The sequence below is a fragment of the Lepisosteus platostomus genome, chromosome 26 (genome assembly GCF_059453375.1).
Source record: "Lepisosteus platostomus isolate fLepPlt1 chromosome 26, fLepPlt1.hap1, whole genome shotgun sequence".
Classification (NCBI taxonomy): domain Eukaryota; kingdom Metazoa; phylum Chordata; class Actinopteri; order Semionotiformes; family Lepisosteidae; genus Lepisosteus; species Lepisosteus platostomus.
The window spans coordinates 3578075-3594151 of record NC_142636.1 but is presented as its reverse complement, the minus strand read 5'-3'; the positions used below and the strand labels follow the sequence as shown (position 1 = coordinate 3594151).

The 16077-nt window shown below is 48.8% G+C and overlaps 8 non-coding genes across 8 annotated transcripts; 4 read left to right on the top strand and 4 right to left on the bottom strand.

Moving 5' to 3' along the window:
* Positions 1 to 2065: 2065 nt before the first annotated feature.
* trnak-cuu (transfer RNA lysine (anticodon CUU)) lies at positions 2066 to 2138 on the bottom strand. The gene has a single exon. It is a non-coding gene; the product is annotated as a tRNA-Lys (tRNA).
* A 1172-nt stretch (positions 2139 to 3310) lies between these two features.
* trnal-cag (transfer RNA leucine (anticodon CAG)) lies at positions 3311 to 3393 on the top strand. The gene has a single exon. It is a non-coding gene; the product is annotated as a tRNA-Leu (tRNA).
* Positions 3394 to 6176: 2783 nt separating this feature from the next.
* trnak-cuu (transfer RNA lysine (anticodon CUU)) lies at positions 6177 to 6249 on the bottom strand. The gene has a single exon. It is a non-coding gene; the product is annotated as a tRNA-Lys (tRNA).
* A 1172-nt stretch (positions 6250 to 7421) lies between these two features.
* trnal-cag (transfer RNA leucine (anticodon CAG)) lies at positions 7422 to 7504 on the top strand. The gene has a single exon. It is a non-coding gene; the product is annotated as a tRNA-Leu (tRNA).
* Positions 7505 to 10287: 2783 nt separating this feature from the next.
* On the bottom strand, positions 10288 to 10360 carry trnak-cuu (transfer RNA lysine (anticodon CUU)). Its single transcript has one exon. It is a non-coding gene; the product is annotated as a tRNA-Lys (tRNA).
* Positions 10361 to 11532: 1172 nt separating this feature from the next.
* Positions 11533 to 11615, top strand: trnal-cag (transfer RNA leucine (anticodon CAG)). The gene has a single exon. It is a non-coding gene; the product is annotated as a tRNA-Leu (tRNA).
* Positions 11616 to 14404: 2789 nt separating this feature from the next.
* trnak-cuu (transfer RNA lysine (anticodon CUU)) lies at positions 14405 to 14477 on the bottom strand. The gene has a single exon. It is a non-coding gene; the product is annotated as a tRNA-Lys (tRNA).
* A 1172-nt stretch (positions 14478 to 15649) lies between these two features.
* trnal-cag (transfer RNA leucine (anticodon CAG)) lies at positions 15650 to 15732 on the top strand. Its single transcript has one exon. It is a non-coding gene; the product is annotated as a tRNA-Leu (tRNA).
* The last annotated feature ends 345 nt before the right edge of the window (positions 15733 to 16077 follow it).

The window sequence follows — 16077 nt, the reverse complement described above, 5'->3', positions numbered from 1 at the left end:
ACATTACTTCCAAGGCAGCAGGTCCAAGCGATTTAGCGTTTGTACAAGAAGCAGGAAGAGAGAAACGGCACTCTGCCTTTTTCTGGGCAGGCCGAAGCGACAGGAGAAGGGCGCCGTAGTGGGCAGGATTCGAGCCGACGCGGGGAGACCCCAATGGCTTTCTAGCCCATCGCCTTAACCGCTCGGCCACGACTACAGGGAGCGCCGCCGCCGCCGGCTTGCAATCATTTAACACGGAGGGCGAGGCGGCGGCGGTAACCTTTGTCAATGTCGCTCTCCGCTTCCCCCCAAAAAAAGCCAAATGACATGCTAGCACTCGGACACCCTTCAGAAGACTGAAGGGTGGCTTAAAGCTGGAAGGATTAGGTCTCCCCGTTCCGACGCGACAATCGAACTTCCTTAGGCAGAGAGAAAGCAACATCGAGGAGCGTCAACAAGACTTTAGAAGCTGCGCCACACGCCACTTTCAGTCGCAGACACAGCAGTTTTAAAGGCAGGAATCGCCTTTGCGAACGCCATGAGAAACAGAACGCAAGCTCAGGTCCTGCGGTTTAACAAACAGCCACGGCTTTCAAGCGACATTTCTTTTCTGGAGCGAATTCACTTTCAACTTCAAGAAATTCACACAACTTGCGAAATACGAAATACAAATCTGGCTCATCGCTGCACAAGAAATACCGCCGGCTGGCAAGAAAATGACAACGGTGTTTTTCCTTAACGAAAAACTTCCCATGGAGAAAAACAACGGCTGTGCGTCTCTGTCGGCTTGATTCAGTTTAATGCAAGTATTCATTCTCCTCCTGGAAAATACAGCTTGCGAAAGATGAAATACAATTCTTGGCTTTTCTGGGTGAGTGCAGAAGAAATCCTGCCGGCTGGCAGAAGAATTCCAGCCTTTTTTACTCTTTAACCAGAAACTTGCGAATGATACAAAGCAAGCGGGGTGCGTTTCTGTGCAGCTGTTAACTGAACAGCTGCTGCTTCAAGCCCACCCAGGGCTCATTCCGATTTCAACATCATGCCCCCTGAAGGTAGACTGGATTTCTTTGCGAAGCATTCACCTTTTGGACGTTTCAGGAAAGGTGCGTGTCGATGCCAGACTTGAAAAGCTTTCCATACAAAGAAACAACATAGTGCTTTTGATTGATGGGAAACGGCAAGAGCGGTTTGAGCAGCTCCGGCCTCTCAACCGCTTTACAATGTGATCGGCACCTCGGTAGCCAGTTTAGAAGGCTGAAAAGGATGCTGGAAGCACAGCGACGTTCTAAAACCAGCGCTTGAAAAGCATCTGCATACATAAAATGTCCATTTCCCCAAAGATGAATCTGCATCTTCAGAAGATTGTCAGCTATACGTTTTCGTTCTTTGTTTCCTTTTTTTACGACAAGCTTTCGAGAAATGAACTGTCTATTGTGATGAAGGCTGCATTAGAAATTGTGCATCTAGCTTAGTTCAATGAAATCGGGAGGTGCACCTGTCTCAAGCGGATGGCTCTTTGCAGGCACACTACGGAAACCTGCGGGCGCAAGTTGGGAGAAGTGACTCTTGCAGAGTGTTGAGCTTCGAGAAGAGGGCTCCGCTCAGGAAGATATTTCCACATGTTGAAGAGTCGCTTTTCGCCCTTTCTTTCCCACATTTTTCCAGTGCGGTTATTGATCGCGTTCAAAATGTTTTCCCAACGTACGTGTTACCTGCAAAATCACAGTGAAACTGTTATGCCGAAAAGATTCCTAATAGTTATTGTATTAGAATAGCTCTCCAATTTCTTAGCCTTCGTACACGCAATGTTTAAGGAAACGCTAGAGTAAATGAAACTGTAAATAGACAGGAGCTCTTCTTAGTTTTCATACAAGTTATGATGGCTGCAGCTCCTATCTGCGTCCGGGTGACCGGAGCCAAGGGATTATCTGCGGAACCTTTGATTTATCTCTCGGGCAAGGAGCTAGATACGCCCTTTTCATCTCGGTTTGATCACACCTGTGCATTAAAACGCAGTGCTCGGTACCATCGAGGTGTAAGAGGTTCATGGATGAGCGGGAAACTTTGTTAATAAAGAGACGGGCACCGCCCAACGTGGGGCTCGAACCCACGACCCTGAGATTAAGAGTCTCATGCTCTACCGACTGAGCTAGCCGGGCGCCGGTGGAGCTGGTGGTTAACTTGTCCCTGTTGACGGCAATTTGACAAGGTATACTTCCTGGCTTTTCATCATGTGCTGACCGGATTCGAGAGTAGCACACCCTGTTCTTTGTTGATTACTGTACCTCCAGCAGCGCAAATGTCAGTAATCATTGAAATGTACGACCTACAATCTCCTCAGCATGCCCGCGTGGACTCCTCAGTGATCATCCTTCTACGTTCTGCTGTAGTTTTCATGCAAGTGAAAACCGTGCTCCAAATAACAGCGGCACAGTTGTATCCTGCGGTAAGCATTCTTCTAATTCCATCGTTTTGCTCCAGGTAAAAGGTAGCGCATCATAGTGTTGATATTCCAAGGTTTCAGAGTCCGTATTGGATGGCTTGGATGCAGACATCGCTCAGAGCTCCCAGTATGATTTTCCCGAGTTCAGTTTTGCAGTGTTTTAGTGCTTTACTACTTCCAGTGGGCCTTTGAATGCTCTGCTAAGTAGAGACGTGACATAATTACTAATGCGACCGAGTGTGCTGGCTGTTCCTGGTTCGTAATGATTAACGCGAGAAATCAATATAGACATAACTGCTTCGATTTCGAGGTTCAGTTGAAGCTTTCAAAGAAACTATCAAAGACCTCAGAACAACCGAAGACACATTTGGTCATCTCCGTATTGGTGAAGATTAAAGAGTCCCGCAAGTGTCAAGCTTGCACAAACACACACGAGAGAGAAACTCAGGACAGAATTTAAAGAAAGGGAGATGCAGACTATTTGAAGGCACTTTGCTAACCCAATGGCATGCTTAGGAATCGTGCATAGGACACATGTAGCAGAGGATGGTTTCGATCCATCGACCTCTGGGTTATGGGCCCAGCACGCTTCCGCTGCGCCACTCTGCTGACGGCCTCTCTGCGTGTGGCGCACAACTGCTCTTTTTATTTCCTACATAAGTGATGAAAGAGTTGAAAGTTTCAACGACAAACGCAGACGTCACTTTGAGCGCTTGGTGTTGTAGCACAAATCATCACATGCTGCTCTACACTGGATTATAAAAGCCGACACATTTTCCAAACATTTTAATGCTGGAGTCACACTGTAGTATTAATAACAGTGCGATACTCGAGGAGCGTAGTGGGATCGCGGTGGCTCATCAGACCGCCCCGGGACAGGGGGCCCGCGTCAGGATGGCCGAGCGGTCTAAGGCGCTGCGTTCAGGTCGTAGTCTCCCCTGGAGGCGTGGGTTCGAATCCCACTCCTGACAAAAAGCTTGCTCAGTGCCGTCTCCAGTCGGGTGCAAATGGGTGAAGCAGCCTGACGCAGGGAACGTGCGCCGATAGGCGTAGGTGTATCCCCTGCCTCTTCCGATTTAGCTCGTGCTCCATAGGATGGAAGCGGATGCTCTGGCTTTTTGACTCGAATATAACCTGATCACAACAGATGGCCGTGCAGCCAAGTGCTGGTTTAAGAATGCCTCGTGTCTTCAGGCCCCTATTCCTTCAGGTTACCCCTTTGGAATAGTCGTCCGAAAAAGACGGGAAAGGAAAAGCATGTAAGCTCCCACACACTGCGTTAGCATTAGCGGTTGGAATCTGATGGGAGAAAAGCAACCTGGCTCGCCGTCAAGCAACCCATCCCTGGTCTCCCACGTGACAGGCGGGGATACGCACCACTATACTAACGAGGAGCGCTTGCTTGGCGCTTGAAGACACTTCGTCTTGCGGCTACTACTGTTTCCGGTTTCGTCTTTTCTTTTCATTCCTCCCAGAGGAGCGCATGAAAACGTTTCCATCTGCGCCATCCTCACCCCTCCAATGCTATGGTCCCTGCTCCTCCTGGTGCACTGCAAACACTCATTCAGCCGGTTCTTTCAGTTTGAATCATTAGGTCTTCAAAGGCTGGAAGTAGGGCGCAAGACATGCCAATGCCAAAAGCGTGGCTGTGTGCTTCCAGCTGTGAAATGTCACTGGTGGATGTTGAAGACATTACTTCCAAGGCAGCAGGTCCAAGCGATTTAGCGTTTGTACAAGAAGCAGGAAGAGAGAAACGGCACTCTGCCTTTTTCTGGGCAGGCCGAAGCGACAGGAGAAGGGCGCCGTAGTGGGCAGGATTCGAGCCGACGCGGGGAGACCCCAATGGCTTTCTAGCCCATCGCCTTAACCGCTCGGCCACGACTACAGGGAGCGCCGCCGCCGCCGGCTTGCAATCATTTAACACGGAGGGCGAGGCGGCGGCGGTAACCTTTTTCAATGTCGCTCTCCGCTTCCCCCCAAAAAAAGCCAAATGACATGCTAGCACTCGGACACCCTTCAGAAGACTGAAGGGTGGCTTAAAGCTGGAAGGATTAGGTCTCCCCGTTCCGACGCGACAATCGAACTTCCTTAGGCAGAGAGAAAGCAACATCGAGGAGCGTCAACAAGACTTTAGAAGCTGCGCCACACGCCACTTTCAGTCGCAGACACAGCAGTTTTAAAGGCAGGAATCGCCTTTGCGAACGCCATGAGAAACAGAACGCAAGCTCAGGTCCTGCGGTTTAACAAACAGCCACGGCTTTCAAGCGACATTTCTTTTCTGGAGCGAATTCACTTTCAACTTCAAGAAATTCACACAACTTGCGAAATACGAAATACAAATCTGGCTCATCGCTGCACAAGAAATACCGCCGGCTGGCAAGAAAATGACAACGGTGTTTTTCCTTAACGAAAAACTTCCCATGGAGAAAAACAACGGCTGTGCGTCTCTGTCGGCTTGATTCAGTTTAATGCAAGTATTCATTCTCCTCCTGGAAAATACAGCTTGCGAAAGATGAAATACAATTCTTGGCTTTTCTGGGTGAGTGCAGAAGAAATCCTGCCGGCTGGCAGAAGAATTCCAGCCTTTTTTACTCTTTAACCAGAAACTTGCGAATGATACAAAGCAAGCGGGGTGCGTTTCTGTGCAGCTGTTAACTGAACAGCTGCTGCTTCAAGCCCACCCAGGGCTCATTCCGATTTCAACATCATGCCCCCTGAAGGTAGACTGGATTTCTTTGCGAAGCATTCACCTTTTGGACGTTTCAGGAAAGGTGCGTGTCGATGCCAGACTTGAAAAGCTTTCCATACAAAGAAACAACATAGTGCTTTTGATTGATGGGAAACGGCAAGAGCGGTTTGAGCAGCTCCGGCCTCTCAACCGCTTTACAATGTGATCGGCACCTCGGTAGCCAGTTTAGAAGGCTGAAAAGGATGCTGGAAGCACAGCGACGTTCTAAAACCAGCGCTTGAAAAGCATCTGCATACATAAAATGTCCATTTCCCCAAAGCTGAATCTGCATCTTCAGAAGATTGTCAGCTATACGTTTTCGTTCTTTGTTTCCTTTTTTTACGACAAGCTTTCGAGAAATGAACTGTCTATTGTGATGAAGGCTGCATTAGAAATTGTGCATCTAGCTTAGTTCAATGAAATCGGGAGGTGCACCTGTCTCAAGCGGATGGCTCTTTGCAGGCACACTACGGAAACCTGCGGGCGCAAGTTGGGAGAAGTGACTCTTGCAGAGTGTTGAGCTTCGAGAAGAGGGCTCCGCTCAGGAAGATATTTCCACATGTTGAAGAGTCGCTTTTCGCCCTTTCTTTCCCACATTTTTCCAGTGCGGTTATTGATCGCGTTCAAAATGTTTTCCCAACGTACGTGTTACCTGCAAAATCACAGTGAAACTGTTATGCCCAAAAGATTCCTAATAGTTATTGTATTAGAATAGCTCTCCAATTTCTTAGCCTTCGTACACGCAATGTTTAAGGAAACGCTAGAGTAAATGAAACTGTAAATAGACAGGAGCTCTTCTTAGTTTTCATACAAGTTATGATGGCTGCAGCTCCTATCTGCGTCCGGGTGACCGGAGCCAAGGGATTATCTGCGGAACCTTTGATTTATCTCTCGGGCAAGGAGCTAGATACGCCCTTTTCATCTCGGTTTGATCACACCTGTGCATTAAAACGCAGTGCTCGGTACCATCGAGGTGTAAGAGGTTCATGGATGAGCGGGAAACTTTGTTAATAAAGAGACGGGCACCGCCCAACATGGGGCTCGAACCCACGACCCTGAGATTAAGAGTCTCATGCTCTACCGACTGAGCTAGCCGGGCGCCGGAGGAGCTGGTGGTTAACTTGTCCCTGTTGACGGCAATTTGACAAGGTATACTTCCTGGCTTTTCATCATGTGCTGACCGGATTCGAGAGTAGCACACCCTGTTCTTTGTTGATTACTGTACCTCCAGCAGCGCAAATGTCAGTAATCATTGAAATGTACGACCTACAATCTCCTCAGCATGCCCGCGTGGACTCCTCAGTGATCATCCTTCTACGTTCTGCTGTAGTTTTCATGCAAGTGAAAACCGTGCTCCAAATAACAGCGGCACAGTTGTATCCTGCGGTAAGCATTCTTCTAATTCCATCGTTTTGCTCCAGGTAAAAGGTAGCGCATCATAGTGTTGATATTCCAAGGTTTCAGAGTCCGTATTGGATGGCTTGGATGCAGACATCGCTCAGAGCTCCCAGTATGATTTTCCCGAGTTCAGTTTTGCAGTGTTTTAGTGCTTTACTACTTCCAGTGGGCCTTTGAATGCTCTGCTAAGTAGAGACGTGACATAATTACTAATGCGACCGAGTGTGCTGGCTGTTCCTGGTTCGTAATGATTAACGCGAGAAATCAATATAGACATAACTGCTTCGATTTCGAGGTTCAGTTGAAGCTTTCAAAGAAACTATCAAAGACCTCAGAACAACCGAAGACACATTTGGTCATCTCCGTATTGGTGAAGATTAAAGAGTCCCGCAAGTGTCAAGCTTGCACAAACACACACGAGAGAGAAACTCAGGACAGAATTTAAAGAAAGGGAGATGCAGACTATTTGAAGGCACTTTGCTAACCCAATGGCATGCTTAGGAATCGTGCATAGGACACATGTAGCAGAGGATGGTTTCGATCCATCGACCTCTGGGTTATGGGCCCAGCACGCTTCCGCTGCGCCACTCTGCTGACGGCCTCTCTGCGTGTGGCGCACAACTGCTCTTTTTATTTCCTACATAAGTGATGAAAGAGTTGAAAGTTTCAACGACAAACGCAGACGTCACTTTGAGCGCTTGGTGTTGTAGCACAAATCATCACATGCTGCTCTACACTGGATTATAAAAGCCGACACATTTTCCAAACATTTTAATGCTGGAGTCACACTGTGGTATTAATAACAGTGCGATACTCGAGGAGCGTAGTGGGATCGCGGTGGCTCATCAGACCGCCCCGGGACAGGGGGCCCACGTCAGGATGGCCGAGCGGTCTAAGGCGCTGCGTTCAGGTCGCAGTCTCCCCTGGAGGCGTGGGTTCGAATCCCACTCCTGACAAAAAGCTTGCTCAGTGCCGTCTCCAGTCGGGTGCAAATGGGTGAAGCAGCCTGACGCAGGGAACGTGCGCCGATAGGCGTAGGTGTATCCCCTGCCTCTTCCGATTTAGCTCGTGCTCCATAGGATGGAAGCGGATGCTCTGGCTTTTTGACTCGAATATAACCTGATCACAACACATGGCCGTGCAGCCAAGTGCTGGTTTAAGAATGCCTCGTGTCTTCAGGCCCCTATTCCTTCAGGTTACCCCTTTGGAATAGTCGTCCGAAAAAGACGGGAAAGGAAAAGCATGTAAGCTCCCACACACTGCGTTAGCATTAGCGGTTGGAATCTGATGGGAGAAAAGCAACCTGGCTCGCCGTCAAGCAATCCATCCCTGGTCTCCCACGTGACAGGCGGGGATACGCACCACTATACTAACGAGGAGCGCTTGCTTGGCGCTTGAAGACACTTCGTCTTGCGGCTACTACTGTTTCCGGTTTCGTCTTTTCTTTTCATTCCTCCCAGAGGAGCGCATGAAAACGTTTCCATCTGCGCCATCCTCACCCCTCCAATGCTATGGTCCCTGCTCCTCCTGGTGCACTGCAAACACTCATTCAGCCGGTTCTTTCAGTTTGAATCATTAGGTCTTCAAAGGCTGGAAGTAGGGCGCAAGACATGCCAATGCCAAAAGCGTGGCTGTGTGCTTCCAGCTGTGAAATGTCACTGGTGGATGTTGAAGACATTACTTCCAAGGCAGCAGGTCCAAGCGATTTAGCGTTTGTACAAGAAGCAGGAAGAGAGAAACGGCACTCTGCCTTTTTCTGGGCAGGCCGAAGCGACAGGAGAAGGGCGCCGTAGTGGGCAGGATTCGAGCCGACGCGGGGAGACCCCAATGGCTTTCTAGCCCATCGCCTTAACCGCTCGGCCACGACTACAGGGAGCGCCGCCGCCGCCGGCTTGCAATCATTTAACACGGAGGGCGAGGCGGCGGCGGTAACCTTTTTCAATGTCGCTCTCCGCTTCCCCCCAAAAAAAGCCAAATGACATGCTAGCACTCGGACACCCTTCAGAAGACTGAAGGGTGGCTTAAAGCTGGAAGGATTAGGTCTCCCCGTTCCGACGCGACAATCGAACTTCCTTAGGCAGAGAGAAAGCAACATCGAGGAGCGTCAACAAGACTTTAGAAGCTGCGCCACACGCCACTTTCAGTCGCAGACACAGCAGTTTTAAAGGCAGGAATCGCCTTTGCGAACGCCATGAGAAACAGAACGCAAGCTCAGGTCCTGCGGTTTAACAAACAGCCACGGCTTTCAAGCGACATTTCTTTTCTGGAGCGAATTCACTTTCAACTTCAAGAAATTCACACAACTTGCGAAATACGAAATACAAATCTGGCTCATCGCTGCACAAGAAATACCGCCGGCTGGCAAGAAAATGACAACGGTGTTTTTCCTTAACGAAAAACTTCCCATGGAGAAAAACAACGGCTGTGCGTCTCTGTCGGCTTGATTCAGTTTAATGCAAGTATTCATTCTCCTCCTGGAAAATACAGCTTGCGAAAGATGAAATACAATTCTTGGCTTTTCTGGGTGAGTGCAGAAGAAATCCTGCCGGCTGGCAGAAGAATTCCAGCCTTTTTTACTCTTTAACCAGAAACTTGCGAATGATACAAAGCAAGCGGGGTGCGTTTCTGTGCAGCTGTTAACTGAACAGCTGCTGCTTCAAGCCCACCCAGGGCTCATTCCGATTTCAACATCATGCCCCCTGAAGGTAGACTGGATTTCTTTGCGAAGCATTCACCTTTTGGACGTTTCAGGAAAGGTGCGTGTCGATGCCAGACTTGAAAAGCTTTCCATACAAAGAAACAACATAGTGCTTTTGATTGATGGGAAACGGCAAGAGCGGTTTGAGCAGCTCCGGCCTCTCAACCGCTTTACAATGTGATCGGCACCTCGGTAGCCAGTTTAGAAGGCTGAAAAGGATGCTGGAAGCACAGCGACGTTCTAAAACCAGCGCTTGAAAAGCATCTGCATACATAAAATGTCCATTTCCCCAAAGCTGAATCTGCATCTTCAGAAGATTGTCAGCTATACGTTTTCGTTCTTTGTTTCCTTTTTTTACGACAAGCTTTCGAGAAATGAACTGTCTATTGTGATGAAGGCTGCATTAGAAATTGTGCATCTAGCTTAGTTCAATGAAATCGGGAGGTGCACCTGTCTCAAGCGGATGGCTCTTTGCAGGCACACTACGGAAACCTGCGGGCGCAAGTTGGGAGAAGTGACTCTTGCAGAGTGTTGAGCTTCGAGAAGAGGGCTCCGCTCAGGAAGATATTTCCACATGTTGAAGAGTCGCTTTTCGCCCTTTCTTTCCCACATTTTTCCAGTGCGGTTATTGATCGCGTTCAAAATGTTTTCCCAACGTACGTGTTACCTGCAAAATCACAGTGAAACTGTTATGCCCAAAAGATTCCTAATAGTTATTGTATTAGAATAGCTCTCCAATTTCTTAGCCTTCGTACACGCAATGTTTAAGGAAACGCTAGAGTAAATGAAACTGTAAATAGACAGGAGCTCTTCTTAGTTTTCATACAAGTTATGATGGCTGCAGCTCCTATCTGCGTCCGGGTGACCGGAGCCAAGGGATTATCTGCGGAACCTTTGATTTATCTCTCGGGCAAGGAGCTAGATACGCCCTTTTCATCTCGGTTTGATCACACCTGTGCATTAAAACGCAGTGCTCGGTACCATCGAGGTGTAAGAGGTTCAAGGATGAGCGGGAAACTTTGTTAATAAAGAGACGGGCACCGCCCAACGTGGGGCTCGAACCCACGACCCTGAGATTAAGAGTCTCATGCTCTACCGACTGAGCTAGCCGGGCGCCGGTGGAGCTGGTGGTTAACTTGTCCCTGTTGACGGCAATTTGACAAGGTATACTTCCTGGCTTTTCATCATGTGCTGACCGGATTCGAGAGTAGCACACCCTGTTCTTTGTTGATTACTGTACCTCCAGCAGCGCAAATGTCAGTAATCATTGAAATGTACGACCTACAATCTCCTCAGCATGCCCGCGTGGACTCCTCAGTGATCATCCTTCTACGTTCTGCTGTAGTTTTCATGCAAGTGAAAACCGTGCTCCAAATAACAGCGGCACAGTTGTATCCTGCGGTAAGCATTCTTCTAATTCCATCGTTTTGCTCCAGGTAAAAGGTAGCGCATCATAGTGTTGATATTCCAAGGTTTCAGAGTCCGTATTGGATGGCTTGGATGCAGACATCGCTCAGAGCTCCCAGTATGATTTTCCCGAGTTCAGTTTTGCAGTGTTTTAGTGCTTTACTACTTCCAGTGGGCCTTTGAATGCTCTGCTAAGTAGAGACGTGACATAATTACTAATGCGACCGAGTGTGCTGGCTGTTCCTGGTTCGTAATGATTAACGCGAGAAATCAATATAGACATAACTGCTTCGATTTCGAGGTTCAGTTGAAGCTTTCAAAGAAACTATCAAAGACCTCAGAACAACCGAAGACACATTTGGTCATCTCCGTATTGGTGAAGATTAAAGAGTCCCGCAAGTGTCAAGCTTGCACAAACACACACGAGAGAGAAACTCAGGACAGAATTTAAAGAAAGGGAGATGCAGACTATTTGAAGGCACTTTGCTAACCCAATGGCATGCTTAGGAATCGTGCATAGGACACATGTAGCAGAGGATGGTTTCGATCCATCGACCTCTGGGTTATGGGCCCAGCACGCTTCCGCTGCGCCACTCTGCTGACGGCCTCTCTGCGTGTGGCGCACAACTGCTCTTTTTATTTCCTACATAAGTGATGAAAGAGTTGAAAGTTTCAACGACAAACGCAGACGTCACTTTGAGCGCTTGGTGTTGTAGCACAAATCATCACATGCTGCTCTACACTGGATTATAAAAGCCGACACATTTTCCAAACATTTTAATGCTGGAGTCACACTGTAGTATTAATAACAGTGCGATACTCGAGGAGCGCAGTGGGATCGCGGTGGCTCATCAGACCGCCCCGGGACAGGGGGCCCGCGTCAGGATGGCCGAGCGGTCTAAGGCGCTGCGTTCAGGTCGCAGTCTCCCCTGGAGGTGTGGGTTCGAATCCCACTCCTGACAAAAAGCTTGCTCAGTGCCGTCTCCAGTCGGGTGCAAATGGGTGAAGCAGCCTGACGCAGGGAACGTGCGCCGATAGGCGTAGGTGTATCCCCTGCCTCTTCCGATTTAGCTCGTGCTCCATAGGATGGAAGCGGATGCTCTGGCTTTTTGACTCGAATATAACCTGATCACAACAGATGGCCGTGCAGCCCAGTGCTGGTTTAAGAATGCCTCGTGTCTTCAGGCCCCTATTCCTTCAGGTTACCCCTTTGGAATAGTCGTCCGAAAAAGACGGGAAAGGAAAAGCATGTAAGCTCCCACACACTGCGTTAGCATTAGCGGTTGGAATCTGATGGGAGAAAAGCAACCTGGCTCGCCGTCAAGCAATCCATCCCTGGTCTCCCACGTGACAGGCGGGGATACGCACCACTATACTAACGAGGAGCGCTTGCTTGGCGCTTGAAGACACTTCGTCTTGCGGCTACTACTGTTTCCGGTTTCGTCTTTTCTTTTCATTCCTCCCAGAGGAGCGCATGAAAACGTTTCCATCTGCGCCATCCTCACCCCTCCAATGCTATGGTCCCTGCTCCTCCTGGTGCACTGCAAACACTCATTCAGCCGGTTCTTTCAGTTTGAATAATTAGGTCTTCAAAGGCTGGAAGTAGGGCGCAAGACATGCCAATGCCAAAAGCGTGGCTGTGTGCTTCCAGCTGTGAAATGTCACTGGTGGATGTTGAAGACATTACTTCCAAGGCAGCAGGTCCAAGCGATTTAGCGTTTGTACAAGAAGCAGGAAGAGAGAAACGGCACTCTGCCTTTTTCTGGGCAGGCCGAAGCGACAGGAGAAGGGCGCCGTAGTGGGCAGGATTCGAGCCGACGCGGGGAGACCCCAATGGCTTTCTAGCCCATCGCCTTAACCGCTCGGCCACGACTACAGGGAGCGCCGCCGCCGCCGGCTTGCGATCATTTAACACGGAGGGCGAGGCGGCGGCGGTAACCTTTTTCAATGTCGCTCTCCGCTTCCCCCCAAAAAAAAGCCAAATGACATGCTAGCACTCGGACACCCTTCAGAAGACTGAAGGGTGGCTTAAAGCTGGAAGGATTAGGTCTCCCCGTTCCGACGCGACAATCGAACTTCCTTAGGCAGAGAGAAAGCAACATCGAGGAGCGTCAACAAGACTTTAGAAGCTGCGCCACACGCCACTTTCAGTCGCAGTCACAGCAGTTTTAAAGGCAGGAATCGCCTTTGCGAACGCCATGAGAAACAGAACGCAAGCTCAGGTCCTGCGGTTTAACAAACAGCCACGGCTTTCATGCGACTGGACATTTCTTTTCTGGAGCGAATTCACTTTCAACTTCAAGAAATTCACACAACTTGCGAAATACGAAATACAAATCTGGCTCATCGCTGCACAAGAAATACCGCCGGCTGGCAAGAAAATGACAACGGTGTTTTTCCTTAACGAAAAACTTCCCATGGAGAAAAACAACGGCTGTGCGTCTCTGTCGGCTTGATTCAGTTTAATGCAAGTATTCATTCTCCTCCTGGAAAATACAGCTTGCGAAAGATGAAATACAATTCTTGGCTTTTCTGGGTGAGTGCAGAAGAAATCCTGCCGGCTGGCAGAAGAATTCCAGCCTTTTTTACTCTTTAACCAGAAACTTGCGAATGATACAAAGCAAGCGGGGTGCGTTTCTGTGCAGCTGTTAACTGAACAGCTGCTGCTTCAAGCCCACCCAGGGCTCATTCCGATTTCAACATCATGCCCCCTGAAGGTGGACTGGATTTCTTTGCGAAGCATTCACCTTTTGGACGTTTCAGGAAAGGTGCGTGTCGATGCCAGACTTGAAAAGCTTTCCATACAAAGAAACAACATAGTGCTTTTGATTGATGGGAAACGGCAAGAGCGGTTTGAGCAGCTCCGGCCTCTCAACCGCTTTACAATGTGATCGGCACCTCGGTAGCCAGTTTAGAAGGCTGAAAAGGATGCTGGAAGCACAGCGACGTTCTAAAACCAGCGCTTGAAAAGCATCTGCATACATAAAATGTCCATTTCCCCAAAGCTGAATCTGCATCTTCAGAAGATTGTCAGCTATACGTTTTCGTTCTTTGTTTCCTTTTTTTACGACAAGCTTTCGAGAAATGAACTGTCTATTGTGATGAAGGCTGCATTAGAAATTGTGCATCTAGCTTAGTTCAATGAAATCGGGAGGTGCACCTGTCTCAAGCGGATGGCTCTTTGCAGGCACACTACGGAAACCTGCGGGCGCAAGTTGGGAGAAGTGACTCTTGCAGAGTGTTGAGCTTCGAGAAGAGGGCTCCGCTCAGGAAGATATTTCCACATGTTGAAGAGTCGCTTTTCGCCCTTTCTTTCCCACATTTTTCCAGTGCGGTTATTGATCGCGTTCAAAATGTTTTCCCAACGTACGTGTTACCTGCAAAATCACAGTGAAACTGTTATGCCGAAAAGATTCCTAATAGTTATTGTATTAGAATAGCTCTCCAATTTCTTAGCCTTCGTACACGCAATGTTTAAGGAAACGCTAGAGTAAATGAAACTGTAAATAGACAGGAGCTCTTCTTAGTTTTCATACAAGTTATGATGGCTGCAGCTCCTATCTGCGTCCGGGTGACCGGAGCCAAGGGATTATCTGCGGAACCTTTGATTTATCTCTCGGGCAAGGAGCTAGATACGCCCTTTTCATCTCGGTTTGATCACACCTGTGCATTAAAACGCAGTGCTCGGTACCATCGAGGTGTAAGAGGTTCAAGGATGAGCGGGAAACTTTGTTAATAAGGAGACGGGCACCGCCCAACGTGGGGCTCGAACCCACGACCCTGAGATTAAGAGTCTCATGCTCTACCGACTGAGCTAGCCGGGCGCCGGTGGAGCTGGTGGTTAACTTGTCCCTGTTGACGGCAATTTGACAAGGTATACTTCCTGGCTTTTCATCATGTGCTGACCGGATTCGAGAGTAGCACACCCTGTTCTTTGTTGATTACTGTACCTCCAGCAGCGCAAATGTCAGTAATCATTGAAATGTACGACCTACAATCTCCTCAGCATGCCCGCGTGGACTCCTCAGTGATCATCCTTCTACGTTCTGCTGTAGTTTTCATGCAAGTGAAAACCGTGCTCCAAATAACAGCGGCACAGTTGTATCCTGCGGTAAGCATTCTTCTAATTCCATCGTTTTGCTCCAGGTAAAAGGTAGCGCATCATAGTGTTGATATTCCAAGGTTTCAGAGTCCGTATTGGATGGCTTGGATGCAGACATCGCTCAGAGCTCCCAGTATGATTTTCCCGAGTTCAGTTTTGCAGTGTTTTAGTGCTTTACTACTTCCAGTGGGCCTTTGAATGCTCTGCTAAGTAGAGACGTGACATAATTACTAATGCGACCGAGTGTGCTGGCTGTTCCTGGTTCGTAATGATTAACGCGAGAAATCAATATAGACATAACTGCTTCGATTTCGAGGTTCAGTTGAAGCTTTCAAAGAAACTATCAAAGACCTCAGAACAACCGAAGACACATTTGGTCATCTCCGTATTGGTGAAGATTAAAGAGTCCCGCAAGTGTCAAGCTTGCACAAACACACACGAGAGAGAAACTCAGGACAGAATTTAAAGAAAGGGAGATGCAGACTATTTGAAGGCACTTTGCTAACCCAATGGCATGCTTAGGAATCGTGCATAGGACACATGTAGCAGAGGATGGTTTCGATCCATCGACCTCTGGGTTATGGGCCCAGCACGCTTCCGCTGCGCCACTCTGCTGACGGCCTCTCTGCGTGTGGCGCACAACTGCTCTTTTTATTTCCTACATAAGTGATGAAAGAGTTGAAAGTTTCAACGACAAACGCAGACGTCACTTTGAGCGCTTGGTGTTGTAGCACAAATCATCACATGCTGCTCTACACTGGATTATAAAAGCCGACACATTTTCCAAACATTTTAATGCTGGAGTCACACTGTAGTATTAATAACAGTGCGATACTCGAGGAGCGCAGTGGGATCGCGGTGGCTCATCAGACCGCCCCGGGACAGGGGGCCCGCGTCAGGATGGCCGAGCGGTCTAAGGCGCTGCGTTCAGGTCGCAGTCTCCCCTGGAGGTGTGGGTTCGAATCCCACTCCTGACAAAAAGCTTGCTCAGTGCCGTCTCCAGTCGGGTGCAAATGGGTGAAGCAGCCTGACGCAGGGAACGTGCGCCGATAGGCGTAGGTGTATCCCCTGCCTCTTCCGATTTAGCTCGTGCTCCATAGGATGGAAGCGGATGCTCTGGCTTTTTGACTCGAATATAACCTGATCACAACAGATGGCCGTGCAGCCCAGTGCTGGTTTAAGAATGCCTCGTGTCTTCAGGCCCCTATTCCTTCAGGTTACCCCTTTGGAATAGTCGTCCGAAAAAGACGGGAAAGGAAAAGCATGTAAGCTCCCACACACTGCGTTAGCATTAGCGGTTGGAATCTGATGGGAGAAAAGCA